Source organism: Bubalus kerabau, chromosome 23, assembly GCF_029407905.1.
Source record: "Bubalus kerabau isolate K-KA32 ecotype Philippines breed swamp buffalo chromosome 23, PCC_UOA_SB_1v2, whole genome shotgun sequence".
Lineage (NCBI taxonomy): Eukaryota > Metazoa > Chordata > Mammalia > Artiodactyla > Bovidae > Bubalus > Bubalus kerabau.
The window spans coordinates 15,827,865-15,843,394 of NC_073646.1; the positions used below are offsets into that span (position 1 = coordinate 15,827,865).

The 15,530-nt window shown below is 44.3% G+C and overlaps 1 long non-coding RNA gene across 1 annotated transcript; it reads right to left on the reverse strand.

Moving 5' to 3' along the window:
- Window positions 1-1,082: 1,082 nt before the first annotated feature.
- Window positions 1,083-11,251, reverse strand: LOC129637608 (uncharacterized). Its single transcript, XR_008707546.1, has 4 exons — window positions 11,157-11,251; window positions 10,474-10,687; window positions 8,461-8,623; window positions 1,083-1,260 (listed from the first exon to the last, which is right to left on the reverse strand). It is a non-coding gene; the product is annotated as an uncharacterized LOC129637608 (long non-coding RNA).
- Between the last annotated feature and the right edge of the window lie 4,279 nt (window positions 11,252-15,530).

Here is a 15,530-nt window from a genome sequence, read left to right on the forward strand (position 1 = left end):
CCCTTCCCAGGCATCTCTGCATTTTTCAGCGGCCCTCGGGGACAGGGCAGTGCCCTGCGGTAGGGCATGACTCACAGTGGAATCCCAGGCACCATGGCAACTGCTTGAGGTGGAGATGAGAGGGCAGGGAAGAAAGCTGGGATGGGAGAGAGTGCAGGGAAGGTCAGGAAGAATAACTTGGGTTCTCATCTCTTAATTGTCCTGGCTTGATTTCCTTGAGGCATGTGTTAATCTTCCCAATTTGCTGAAAGGCTCTTGCCCCAGGTGGTAAGCTTTCTAAAGCTTTGGATTTGGGTTTATAAGCTGGTTGGAGCATGCCCCGCTTCTGACCCACTCCCAAGAGTTCTCCCGTCAGATTTTAGACATGCCAGCTAATTCCTTTCTATAGATTTGCCAGGTTTTATTAGGAGTAATGGTATCTAGGGTATTTTTCTTTATAGACATTATAATTAGTAATTGTTTTGAAGGGCAATTGCTGTTAAACTACTTATTTTTCCTTTTCCTGGAGGACAGGACAGTTTCCAAGACTGATTATTTCACAATTGAAATTCCATGTCTCCCAGAGGTAGATTTTGAGAGCAGTTGGTGGAAGCAAAATCCTCTCTTTTGACTTTTCCCATTACGCATTCAGACACAGAGACACTCACAGACACACACACACACACACACACACACACTCCTGGGAAGGGAAGCAGAAAAACAAAGCCTCCACTGAATGTTCAACTGCTTTTATAGACAGTTGCCTGGCTCTCTGGCTAATGGGAGAGATGATGAATGCTCCCAAGATACCACTTCAGTCAATTAATTAGTTAATGTTTAAAGATGGAAAGTGTCATGCAGATGAGAACATTATGATTCTCTTAATAAAAAAGACTTAAAGTGAGAAAAAATAGGAATGACAAGACCGTGCAAGTTTTGCCTTTGAACTACGGCTTCCCTCTCTGATTCCGTGGCCAGTCTCAGGGTGGTGAGCACCTCCCGACTGTCAGGCCACCTCCCGAAGGTTTTCTATACAGTGTTGTGATGAGGTGGCTTCTTTTTTTTTTTTTTCTTGTAAGTGGAACGAGGGTAGGGATGTCCACAGCTGGATCTGTCGTTTGGGGCTCCAGAGCTGGGTTGGAGCCTTTCCTAAATCAGTCACCCTTCAGGAAGGACTGGCAGATGAGGGTGTGGCATGCAGGCCCTTCTTTAAGACAACCAAGGTTCAAGATCCGGGGAAGTAAAATTCAATCCTTTCTTATGAGGCTTTTGAGCTTTGAGCTTGAAAACAAGAAGGAAAACAGAGGATGGGATGCTGGGTGAGTGTTAACTGAAGATGGGAGTATAAGCAGGGGTGTTACTAAAAGGAGAGGGTCACAGGAAATGACCCCCATTGGGGCTGCAGGACTCAAGTCCCATGAGTTTGCACTGTTGCTTCCATGCTGGGTGGGTGGCCACTTTGGTGAGAAGCTTTGGGGTGGGGGCAGACAGCCCGCATCTACTACAGGTTCCTCAAATCCTCCCTTCTCCAACCATCCTAGACAGATATCTGCATTCCCCCATTCTGCTGCCTGCACCTCACCTGCCTGTTGAGAGGGTCTTGCAGACAGGAGGTGCATCTGAAAAGCACAGACACAATGATTTCTCGAAATTTCATTCAATCCAGATATTTGAGAAAATAGCAGTATTTGATTTGAAGACATATCCCTGGCATGACATACTCATGATTGTGGGCTGATAAAAAGACTTTTTCTTTTCTCATCACAGCTGCTCAGACATTTTTAATGAACAGAAGTTGGAAAATAATTGATTAAAACATAATCTCATCTTCCCACACAGTAGCTAGTAGTGATGGAGAACTTAGGCTCTGGAGTTAGACAGGTCTGTGGTCAGAAGCCTGGCTCTCACCCACTAGCTGTGTAAACTTGTAGTTTCCTTAAGTGCTCAGAACCTCAACTTCCTCATCTGTAAGTGGGGAATCCTAAGAATATTTATCCTGGGAGGACTGGAAAGAAAGTTGTTTATTCTTGTTCAAATTTTCAAGGCTTGTTCATATTTTGCATAGTTATTTTACTTGTGTTCAATAAATCTAACATCTAATGCTCAAAAAAAAAAAAAAAAGAAAGTTGTTTATTCATTCATTCCACAAATATTGATCGAGCTTCTATGACATGGCAGACAGGTACTGGCTTGTGGGTCTCACAGTAGTAAAACAGGAAAGTCCCTTGTCTTCATGAAGTTTATATTCTCATGAGGAGGCAGACAATAATTAAGTTAACTGAAAATGGCGATGATGATCTATGAAGTAAATATAGTTAAGGAACATGATAGAGATTGGCTGGGCATGGAAGGCGGGCAACTTAGCTAGGGTGGACCTCTCTGAGATGACACTGAATTGGGAAATGAGGGCTGATAAGGAGTGAGCCCCACCAAGATCAGGAGAAGAGCATTTCTGGCAGAGGGAACAGACAGAGAAAGAGCTTGACATGCTCTAGAAAGGAAAGGCCCAGCATGGCCATACCCTGGGAAGGGTTGTGGGGGGCCTGGGAAGAGATGTGGTCAAAAAGGCAGACAAGGGCCAAATCAAATTAAGGCCTCTGAAGCTATGATCAGGAGTAAAAAATGCATTCTTACTCTGGTGCCTGGCACAGAGTCAGGGCTTAGTAGTCTGTTTCCTTCCTTTACAATTCCTTTTCCTTGAAATGGGGTTGCATTTTGGTTAAGGTACCAAATTCCCATGCCAGCTTCTTCTTCCTTCCCTAAAGCTGAAAGGATCCATTTCCATACACCTTGGGAAGGGACTGAATAAGACTTCCATGTGTCTCAGAGGGAAGGGGAATACGATCCAAGATACTCAGGAGGCTACCAGCACCCATTGGATAGGTAGAATATAAGACATCAATTTCATAAGCTTGGATTTAGACATTGTAAAAAAGTCTTTACCGTATTAATTAGAATAGAATTTATATGAGTTGGAATTCAAGAATTTGGAACCCTCAAATAACCATTCTCAAATAACCTTAAATAACTCTGCTTTGAGGAAAAGGGCAAAGACCAGGAATATGATGATAACAAATAATTTTTTAAATAAAAATTCCACAGTTCAAAGACCTCTGCTGATTCAGCCTAGTTTCTAATACCATCTTTATTCCTCTGGGCTGTGGGATACTCATCTCTCTCAGAGAGACACAGTTTCTTTGGGGGGATTCATTTACAGTGAACAGCAATATGGGCTAACATATTGATTCTTTTTCCAAGTAATAAGGGAGGAAATAAATGGCATTTTCAGTTTTGTCCCTCAGCTGACCAGGGGACAAATCTACACAAACAACGACAACAAAAGACTGTGCACTGAGTCCTGGTTAATCAAGTTTTTGTTGTGGTTGGCAGACAAAAGCTGAGCAGATTTCTCCCAAGTGTGGTGCAAAGTAGGACTGAATTTTTATATAATTTTGTCATTAGGACCAAAAGAAGAAATTGCATCAATCAGAGATAATTTCCCTGGGCTTCCCAGAGAGGTATGAAAGGAAGAGTGAATTCCCTGTTGCTCTGAAGTGGCAGTGAGTGACCGTCCAACAGATAATCGAACAGATGGGATGAAGTGTCAATGCGAAATTGATATGCACCCTGGTGATGGACAAGAAGAAGCTGCTTAAACTGACATAGAGGAGGCAGAGAGCGGAGATCTTGCTGAGCACCGAAGGCCAGCTGTCCCCTTGATTTGGCATCTGGAGAACGATGGAGGGTAGGGAGACATTTGACCAAAATCTCATAGTGGAAACAGTTAACAAATAAATTAATTTACTTTAATAAACATTCATGAAGCATCTAATCTATACCAGATACTATGCTTCGGTGATGAGATTAAAAGAATATATGTCAGCCTTTTCGCTCCCAAAGGATTGCCCACAAGGGGATGAGTAGGGGAGAGGCGGGAGAGGCAAGTTCAGGGCTATGGGAACCCTGACAGAGGAGACACAAAGACTCTGGCCTGGAGATTCAGAAACAGCTTTTTGGAAAAGGTGTCTGTGTTGGAATATTTTCTAATTTTAGAAGTACAGTTGCCCCTTGAGCAATGCAGGGGTTAGGCAGGCTGATCCCTGAACAGTTGAAAATCCACATAGAACTTTACAGTTGGTCCTCCCTGTCTGAGGAGTCAGCCAACTGCCAATCATGTAGTTCTGTGTTGTGTATTTAGTGAAAAAAATAAGTGGACTCGTGCAATTCAGACCCATGTTGTTCACAGGTAACTTTACTACATGTTTTCTTATGTTGAGATCCTATGTAAAGTGAAAGTGTTAGTCATTCAGTCTGACTCTTTGTAACGCTATGGACTGTAGCCAGCCAGGCTCCTCTGTCCATAGGATTCTCCAGGCAAGAATATTGGAATGGGTTGCCATTTCCTTCTCCAGGGGATCTTCCCAAGCCAGGGATCAAACCCAGGCCTTCTGCATTGCAGGTAGATTCTTTACCCTCTAAGCCACCAGAAAGGCCACATAACAAATCACCCCAAAACCCTGAAGCTAAAGTCAACACAAATTTTTTATCTCATTGTTTTTGTGGATCGAGAGTCTGGCTGTGAGTTAGCGGGATCCTCTGCTTCATGGCTTTGCACAAGGCTGCAATCAAGTGTTGGCCCCTGGTCTCAAATGCAGTCTCGACCAAAGATGATTATTTCCAAGCTCACTCTCTGGTTGTTGGCAGCACTGAGTTCTTTGCTGGATGTTGGCCAGAGGCCACCCTCATTTCCTTGCTGCATGGGTCTTGCTTTATCGAAGCATGCAAAATGGGTTCTGCCAGGGTCTGCCAGGAAGATGTAAGTCATAATCTTGTCTAACCTAATTATGGAGGCGACACCCGTCACCTTTAGACTCAGAAGCAAGTCACACTCAGAGGAGGGGATTTCAAAAGGGTGTGAACATAAGAAGATGGAGACCATCGGAAGCCATGTCAGAAGCTATCACAGATCCCAGGAGCAAACCTCGGAATAGGACTCATTTTAAACTTTTCTGTTAGGAAGTGTTTCCAGGAAAAACACAAGGAAGTATGTGATATCACACAAAGTGTTGCAGAGAACTTTGGCTCAATCTGCAAGGGAGATCTGGAGACAGCATATTTTGGATTTATCCCCATCAGGGGCAAGAGAGTTGGAGTATTTATACCCTGAACCTGTAACTCATTGGCTAAGGGCTGCTTCTTGGGGGACATAAATTCCCAGGAGCTTGCGATTCTCTGAACATGAAGAGAAAGTGGGTTCCAGTAGCCCAAAGCTGTTGAGAGTGAAAGCACATGGTGTGTGTGAAAATGTCCAGGGGATCCTAGGGGTGTGGGAAGGTGGTGAATCTGCTTTTCATGTTCCTTATGAAAAATTGTAAAAACATAGGAAAATATAAAGAAGTAGATGAGTAGAGCTTCAGGTGACTCAGTGGTAAAGAATCCACCTGCCAAGTAGGAGATGCAGGTTCTATCCCTGGGTTGGGAAGATCCCCTGGAGAAGGAAATGCCAGTCCACTCTAATATTCTTGCCTAGGAAATCCACAACACACTGCTACTGGGAATGAGTCTTGAAGGTTGAGTAGGAATGATTCCAGGAACAGGAGTTGGGAAGGAATCATGTAGGCAGAAGACTGTGGAGGTTAAGTGAGCACGTGCTGTGCTTAGTTGCTCAGTCATGTCCGATTCTTTGTGACCCCGTGGACCATAGCCCTCGAGGCTCCTCTGTCCATGGGATTCTCCAGGCAAGAATACTGGAGTGGGTTGCCATGCCCTCCTCCAGGGGATCTTCCCAACCCAGGGGTCGAACCCAGGTCTCCCTCATTGCAGGCGGATTTGTTACTGTCTGAGCCACCAGGGAAGCCCAGGGACTCTTTAAGTTGTGGTATATAGGCTTAGTGACTCTGCAGCATGTGGGATCTTAGTTCCCTGACAAGGGATCAAACTGACATCCCCTGCATTGCATGCAGATTCTTAACTACCGGACCAATCGGGAATTGAGATTGGGACCCCTGGTATGTGTGTGTCAATGGAATGGTGGAAGGTGAGGTTGCAAAAGCTATATAGGTCCCTAAATATCCTACGGACTGAGGAGGAGGTCCTGGGGGCACTGAGTAGCCCCTGAAGGTTTGAAGTAGTATGGTGATATTGTGAGATTTGTGCTCTAGGAAGTTCTCACCACTTGACTCCCCTGACACACTGAATCAGGTCTGGGAATCAGCTATTATTAAGATGAAACATGTAAAATCAGTCTCAGATATTCAGAATTAGGTTAATTATAATCCTTGTTCTTGACACTGTCATTTCTTTATAATGAATCTCTCTTATTTTACCTTAATTGATTAAATACTTGATAATCTAATAAATTCCCTTGCAGTTATCATCCAATCCAGGTGCTGTGACGTTCATGATAGCTTCCATCTACTTCCCTTTCATGTTAGTGGGATTCTGTTCTCTTTGCTTGTTCATCAACCATTCCCCATCAAGGTAACCAAAGGTCAGATGAGCTTAGAAGTCACCCAGTCCATCTGTTTTTAAAGAATCTTTCTTTTATACATATACATGTATCTATTCTTTTTCGACTTCTTTTCCCATTTAGGTTACTATAGTATATTGAGCAGAGTCCCCTGTGCTAGACAGTAGGTCTTTGTTGGTTATCTGTTTTAATATAGCAGTGTGTACATGTCAATCACTTTGCTGTACACCTAAAACTAACACAACATTGTTAATCCACTATATTCTAATATAAAATAAAAATTAAGAACAAAGAATCTTTCTGTCCAGTCATGGGAAATTCACTATTTCAGCAAGTAGCCAATTCTAGTTGCTAGAAGGTTGGTTCGGCCCACTGACGCTAGCTGTGCTGGCTGTTAACTTCTTCCTTCCCCTGGAATCTGGTAAACACAGTCTTTAGTCAACGTGTATTGAGAACCTCCCCTGAACAAGGCACATTGTGGGGAATATGAAGTGGTGAAGACAAGGTTTTCTGCCCCAGCAGAGTTTATAGTTTAGTAGAGGAGATAAGACAAATTCACAAACAATTATAATACAATGTCAAGAGTGCTGTGTACTTATCAGAGAGGAACAAGCAAAGTGTTATTGGAATTCAGGGAGAAAGAGATTAATTCTAGGTAGAAGAATTTGGAAGAGCTTCACGGAGGAGGTAGCATTTGGGCTGTGCCTTGATAGTAGGTGGAGATAATGATTTTGCAGAATGGGGAGAGATGATGGGATCATGCTGTCCAGGCAGAGGGAACAGCATGGACAAAGGCTGGAGGTGAGGGAGCACAGGGCCAGTGACTCCCACAGAAATGATTATGGTATAGATTTTCATTGGCTAGGAGTCTAGATGGAAAAGTCAAAAGTTGAAGTCATGCAAGGGGACTGAGGCCACAGGCTTTCATGGTGTAAACTGTTGAAAAGTTAAGTGAAAGTGAAAGCCACTCAATCGTGTCCGACTCTTTGCAACCCCATGGACTATACAGTCCATGAAATTCTCCAAGCCAAAATACTGAGTGGGTGGCCTTTCCCTTCTCCAGGGGATCTTCCCAACCCAGGGATTGAATCCAGGTCTCCCACATTGTGGGCAGATTCTTTAGTAGCTGAGCTACAAGAGAAGTCCAAGAATACTAGTGTGGGTAGCCTATCCCTTCTCCAGCAGATCTTCCTGACCCAGGAATTGAACCGGGGTCTCCTGCATTGCAGATGTATTCTTTACCAGCTGAGCTATCAGGGAAGCCCTGGTATAGACTTTTACCTGCCAATATTCCCTCACCACTTCTTCAGCTTTGATCATTCTTCCTCATCCATCTCCTCCTCTCTGTACTTCCAATGGTTGGTTTAGGTACTTTCCCACATACTCCCAAGTCTTACTGGATTTACCTCTGTCTTGGGCTTCAGTTCTGTCCTATCTGGTCTTGGCTCTGGTATGATTGTGTGTTTATGTCTTGGTCTCTTCCATTAGAGCAGTTTAGGGCTGGAATCATGACTTATATTCCACCATATCACCAACACTGAGTACAGTGCTTGGCTATGGTAGTTATTCGATACATAGTGTCAAGTGAGTGCATGCTTCCTATCGTGGTTTATTACTGTCTGTTTCTTTCCTTCATATCCTGCCTGTTGGACTTCGAACGTGTATTTGGCTCCTTCTACTTGGCTGTCACTCAAGGTCTTACCTTGCCTTATTCTAGAGTTTATTTTAATTTTATGCATTACTTTGGGACTCATATTCTAGCTTCCAATGTCCAGGCTGCAAAGATACAATTTGGACGAGTACTATTTATTCAGCCAGTCTGCTCTGCTTAGAGCCCCAGTATCCGATCCCTTGGGCATGATTTTCAATTAAACCGTTATTTATTGACTGCCTACTACACACCAAGAATACATGATGAGGGCAGCCCAGTGTTGTCCCTGGGTTGACCCAAGTTTGACTACGTCTCTGAATATCTCCAGAAAAACTGAGAGACCAGAGGAAATGGCAAATACCCATGGAGAAGAGAGGTCTGATGTTTCAACCAGAGTAATTCATCCCAGGCCACAATTAGATGAGTATTTGGGTCCATCAAGTGAGTCCTGATGGCAGCTCCCTCTTCCTCTGATCATCAGGAGTCTATTTGGGCTCTTGCGGGGAGAACGAGAGATTGTAATTCTGAAGTGGAACAGAAAGAAAGGTAATTGGATCAATGGGCTGTTAATGATGCTATTGAGCAGCTTTCTGCCAGAGCTGTGTTGTGGATGGGGCTGACCAGAGAATCTGGCCATGCTGTGTGAATGCCCGACTTTGACACAAAGCCTTCTGCAGATTGTAAAGTGCTTTCTGTATGCATGATTTCATATAATTTATTATAATCCTCCTTGGCTAGAGAAGGCGTTTTAGGATATTAAGGCAGGATTGCCAGACAATCGGCTCCCTGTCTGGGGATGCGAAGATCTACATGGATATTTGTGCTTCACAGGGTGGTTGTGAGCATTACATGACCTTGTATTTGTTGCTGTGTGGTTTCTGCGGAGGAGAAATGGGAAGCAACATGAGTGCCTCTCCACAGTGGCATGACGGAGTAAGCTACTGAGCATCTGCTCATGGACTAGTCAGTGCTGGTCATGGAGAATGAAGTAACACTCTAGCAGGTGACTTGAAGGACTTTCTGCAAGGAACTGGTGTGTATAATATGATGCTATTTCTACAAAACAGACAGTGACCACCCATGCTCATTTATGTCTACCTGTTTGTCTAGAATAAAATGATGATGGTGACTATATGGAAGATTACAGGCAGGGCTCTTTGCAGGGGATTTCAGGCATTACAGATCATGGGGCAGTGGGATGGGGCAGGGCAAGAAAACAAAAGATGATAAAGAAATACAAGTGCTCTCTCTTTCCTTCACACACACATACACATGTATCTATGGATAGATTTTTGTAAGGCAAATAATGAAAAAAAAAAGGTAAACAAAAGAATCAAGTGACATTTTTCTTCATGTAACATGTACTAGTGACAAACTGTGTGCTGGGCACTGTGCTTGGCAGGGGTGATGCAGTGATAAGACCTGGGACCCATCTTTAAAGTAATTTATAAATGTATCAAAGTGCAAGGCAAACTAGAATGATTTTTCAATCCTGGCTGCACATTAGAGTCACTGCAAGAGCTTTAAAAAAAATTCCTGATGTGCAGATCCATACCCCAAACCAATTAAATCTGAACCCATGGGGGCACTTGAATTTAAAAAATCTCCCCCAGGCTTCCCTGGTGGTTCAGTGGCAAAGAATCCGCCTGCCAATGCAGGAGACATGGGTTCGATTCCTGATCTAGGAAGATCCCACATGGCGCAGAGCAGCTGTGCCCGTGGGACACAGCTATTGAGCCTGGGTTCTAGAGCCGGAAGCTGCAACTGCTGAGCTCACAGGCCACAATTACTGAAGCCCGTGTGCTCTAGAGCCTGTGCTCCACAACAAGAGAAGCCACTGCAGCGAGAAGCCCGTGCACTGCAACAAAGAGTAGTCCCAGCTCGCTGCTGATAGAGAAAGCCCGAGTGCAGGAACAGAGACCCAGTGCAGTCAAGTAAATAGATACAATTATTAAAAAAAAAAATCTTCCTCTGATGTGAGAGTTGAGAATCACTGTCTTAGAACCTGAATTCTAGTACCTTAAGATACGTTATCTGTCTTGGGCCAAAATGTCTATTAATAACTCTATGCTAGCATTTTCAAAGCTCACATTTATAATATTTAACAAGGTGCCAAAGCTAAAGAAAAGAAACTCTAAAGTAATATTGACCCTGGGGAGGTGGTCCCTGAATGCCAGTGCCTGCTGTCATTCCAAGGCTGCTGAGCTAAAGGGGGACCAGAGGGATGCTGAAGGATGGAGAGAGATTAAGAAGGGGGTGCTCCGACCTCCTGGCCCCTCCCCGTGGGCTCCAAGTCCCCACCATCTGCTGAAGCTCTTTTTCTCTTGGCTTCATGGCATTCAGATCAAAGCAGCATCTTCTTGCCTGTGCTTACCTGGCTGAAGCAATGAGATTCTGGAATTAATTGGGGGTACTCCCTCCTCTAAGATGTTGACACTTCCTAATGAATTGTTTTCTCACTTAAAAATACATACTTATGTTGCTTAAGGAGACTCAACAGGTGAAGCCCAGTAATTATGGATCTCTGCAGGAAGGGAAAGAGCAAGCAGCAGCTGGTCCCCTGTAAGAGCATCATCGAGCAGCCCCACCTGCACAGGAAAGGGAGACACCAGTCGGAATGATGTCATTGAGGCAGCAGACAATAGTGGCATGAAGCGATGTCTTAATTCCCTGCTCAGGAATTAAATCTGGGTAGCCTGGATGAAAACTAGGAATCTTAGCCACCAAACCAGCAAGGGCTAGAGGCTAGAAGCTAATTTTCCCTGGATCTTTGCCCCCAGTGAAAAATGCACTTATCACGGAGGCAGAAACTGTCAGTGCAGGTACAAAGTTTATTGTTAGAGACAGAGCAGAACAAGCAGGACAGCACATAGAGAGACAGTTTGTTTAGTTGAGATAGAAGCAAGGCAGAGATGCACACGCATAAAAAAAGTGTTAGGGGAAGCACACTGATTGAAACCACCCACCCTGGCCAGGCACCATAGTAACCATTTGCATGAGTTGTTTTATGACAAGAGATCCTGATAAGGAATATGGAACTAATAAGCCACCACCAACCGGAAGAGTTCAGGAAAGGTCTAAAGGAGACACCGCGTGTCCGTCCACTTCCCAGAATCCCTCTCGCTAGCATCCATCTTGGCTGAGTGATGCTTACACCACCAGGAAAGACTCTGAATTAGAATGATTGGCCAAAGACCACCCGGAAACTAATCCTATCACCATAAAACCTGAGACTGCGAGCCACAAGGCAGAGCAGTTCTCCTGGGTTCCCTTGCCCTACTGTTCTCCACCTGGGTGCCCTTTCCCGATAAAGTCTCTTGGTTTGTTAGCACATGTGTCTCCTCGGACAATTCATTTCTGAGTGTTAGATAAGAGCCCAGTTTGGGGCCCTGGAAAGGGTCCTCCTTCCTGCAACAAAAGGGTGTGTGTGTCCCTCCTTGTGAGGAGGAGTGCAGTAAAGAGGGGGTTAAGTCGTTTATACAAGGCAGTTCTTCTGGGTCTTTGTCTTCCTTCAGGCCAGTTATCTGGTTTCTTTTTCCTCACTTGACCTACCGTGGGGCCCTCTTCTAAAGTGCACACACACCTCTCAGCCAAGAGGGATCTCAAAGTGAAGGCTTCTGGGAGGAGCAAGACTCATTACAGCCTGGAATTATCCTCCGACTTTTGACTCCAATGAGCCTTTCTGCTTGTGTGTAGTGTCTCCCTTATCTTTTACTCAGAAGGGTCTTTCCCCCTCTTTGTCCTTGCCTTGATTATTCCCTTGAGGTGTTAACAAAAGATCAGATCAGATCAGTCGCTCAGTCGTGTCCGACTCTTTGTGACCCCATGAATCGCAGCACGCCAGGCCTCCCTGCCATTACCAACTCCCGGAGTTCACTCAGACTCACGTCCATCGAGTCAGTGATGCCATCCAGCCATCTCATCCTCTGTCGTCCCCTTCTCCTCCTGCCCCCAATCCCTCCCAGCATCAGAGTCTTTTCCAATGAGTCAACTCTTCGCATGAGGTGGCCAAAGTACTGGAGTTTCAGCTTTAGCATCATTCTTTCCAAAGAAATCCCAGGGCTGATCTCCTTCAGAATGGACTGGCTGGATCTCCTTGCAGTCCAAGGGACTCTCAAGAGTCTTCTCCAACACCACAGTTCAAAAGCATCAATTCTTCTGCGCTCAGCCTTCTTCACAGTCCAACTCTCACATCCATACATGACCACAGGAAAAAGCACAGCCTTGACTAGACGAAGCTTTGTTGGCCAAGTAATGTCTCTGCTTTTGAATATGCTATCTAGGTTGGTCATAACTTTCCTTCCAAGGAGTAAGCGTCTTTTAATTTCATGGCTGCAGTCACCATCTGTAGTGATTTTGGAGCCCAGAAAAATAAAGTCTGACACTGCTTCCACTGTTTCCCCATCTATTTCCCATGAAGTGGTGGGACTGGATGCCATGGTCTTCGTTTTCTGAATGTTGAGCTTTAAGCCAACTTTTTCACTCTCCACTTTCACTTTCATCAAGAGGCTTTTGAGTTCCTCTTCACTTGCTGCCATAAGAGTGGTGTCATCTGCATATCTGAGGTTATTGATATTTCTCCCGGCAATCTTGATTCCAGTTTGTGTTTCTTCCAGTCCATCGTTTCTCATGATGTACTCTGCATATAAGTTAAATAAACAGGGTGACAAAAGATAAAGACTGGCTATTTACCCTGTTTCTGTTGAGCAAATGGGGTCTGGTTGTAAATTCCTCAACTGGAGCCCACCTATCTCTTGCCTCAGGAAACGCAAAGAGGAGGCTGGTTGATTGTAAATGTCCAACACGGAGCCTATCTATCTCCTACCTCGAGGACTCCAGCTCAAAGGATCCGGCTCTCCCCTCTGGATTTTCTGTCTTATGTTTTAGGCTGAGAAAGGGAAGGTACGGGGCCAGGCGACGGTGCCGCAGTGAGGTGCCTCGAATGCACAATGCAAGTTGCACTCAACGCAGGGTAGCCTTTCAAGAGGGAGAAGGCAGATGCTCCAAATCCTAGAACAGTCCTTCTGTGAAATTTTATTGGTCCAAGCAAATCATGTGGCCAGCTCAGATTCAAGGTGGAGAAATAGACTCCACGATTTAAAGGGAAGAGCAGCAAAGTCATGTTATGAAGGGGTGTGTATACCAGGATATTACTACTTACTCTAGTAATCACTATAACTCCAATTTGACTCACAAGCACTGTCAGAACTGATCATCGCCATCTCCTAGTTCACACAGAGTGGGGCAGCAATTCAGAACATGTAGAAGTGTGAAGGATTTGATTCTGACAAAATGGATTTATTTGCATGAGTAATAGTGGGTCAGTGGGAGAAGCAACAGATCTTCATATCAGGTGCGTCCCATCAGGTGGCCCAAGTATTGGAGCTTCAGATTCAGTATCAGTCCTTCCAATGAACATTCAGGACTGATTTCCTTTAGGATGGACTGCTTGGATCTCCTTGTTGTCCAAGGGACTCTCAAGAGTCTTCTCCAGCACCACAGTTCAAAAACATCAATTCTTTGGCGCTCAGCTTTCTTTATGGTCCGACTCTCACATCCATACATGACTACTGGAGAAAACATAGCTTTGAGTAGATGGACCTTTGTTGGCAAAGTAATGTCACTGCTTTTTAATGTGCTGTCTAGGTTGGTCATAGATTTTCTTCCAACGAGCAAACATCTTTTAATTTCATGGCTGCAGTCACCATTGGATTTTGAAGCCCTAGAAAATAAACTCTGTCACTGTTTCCATTGTTTCCCCAAACAGATGTTTCCCTATTTGCCTTGAAGTGATGGGACCCAATGCCTTGATCTTTGGTTTTGAATGTTGAATTTTAAGCCAGCTTTTTCACTCTCCTCTTTCACTTTCATCAAGAGGCTCTTTAGTTCCTCTTCACTTTCTGCCATAAGGGTGGTGTCATCTGCATATCTGAGGTTATTGATATTTCTTCCACAATCTTGATTCCTGCTTGTGTTTCATCCAGCCTGGCATTTCACATGCTATACTCTGCATATAAGTTAACTAAGCAAGGTGACAATACACAGCCTTGATGTACTCCTTTCCCAATTTGGAACCGATCCGTTGTTCTACATCCAGTTCTAACTGTTGCTTCTTGAACTGTGTACAGATTTCTAAGGAGGCAGGTCAGGTGGTCTGGTATTCCCATCTCTTTCAGAATTTTCCACAGTTTGTTGTGATTCACACACTCAAAGGCTTTGATATAGTCAATAAAGCAATAGATGTTTTTCTGGAACTCTCTTGCTTTTGCTATGATCCAACGGATGTTGGCAATTTCTGGTTCCTCTGCCTTTTCTAAATCCAGCTTGAACATCTGTAAGTTCTCGGTTCACATACTGTTGAAGCCTGGCTTGGAGAATTTTGAGTGTTACTTTGCTAGTGTGTGAGATGAGTGCAATTGTGTGGTAGTTTGAAAATTCTATGGCATTTCCTTTATTTGGGATAGGAATGAAAACTGACCTTTTCCTGTCGTGTGGCTACTGCTGAGTTTTCCAAATTTGCTGGCATATAGAGTGCAGCACTTTAACAGCATCATCTTTTAGGACTTGAAATAGCTCAGCTGGAATTCTATCACCTCTACTAGTTTTGTTCATAATGATGCTTCCTAAAATCACTGCAGACGGTGACTGCAGCCATGAAATTAAAAGATGCTTACTCCTTGGAAGGAAAGTTATGACCAACCTAGATAGCATATTCAAAAGCAGAGACATTACTTGGCCAACAAAGGTCCGTCTAGTCAAGGCTATGCTTTTTTTCTGTGGTCATGTATGGATGTGAGAGTTGGACTGTGAAGAAAGCTGAGCGCCAAAGAATTGATGCTTTTGAACTGTGGTGTTGGAGAAGACTCTTGAGAGTCCCTTGGACTGCAAGGAGATCCAATCAGTCCATTCTGAAGGAGATCAGCCCTGGGATTTCTTTGGAAGGAATGATGCTAAAGCTGAAACTCCAGTACTTTGGCCACCTCATGTGAAGAGTTGACTCATTGGAAAAGGCTCTGATGCTGGGAGGGATTGGGGGCAGGAGGAGAAGGGGACAACAGAGGATGAGATGGCTGGATGGCATCACTGACTCGATGGACGTGAGTCTGAGTGAACTCCGGGAGTTGGTGATGGACAGGGAGGCCTGGCGTGCTATGATTCATGGGGTTGCAAAGAGTCGGACACAAATGAGCTACTGAACTGAACTGAGGGCCCACTTGACTTTGGACTCCAGGATGTCTGGCTCTAAGTGAGTGATCACACCATCGTGATTATCTGGATCATGAAGATAATTTTTGTATAGTTCTTCTATGTATTTTTGCCACCTCTTCTTAATATCCTCTGCTTCTCTTAGGTCCATACCATTTCTGTCCTTTATTGTGCCCATCTTTGCATGAAATATTCCCTTGTTATCTCCAATTTTCTTGAAGAGAT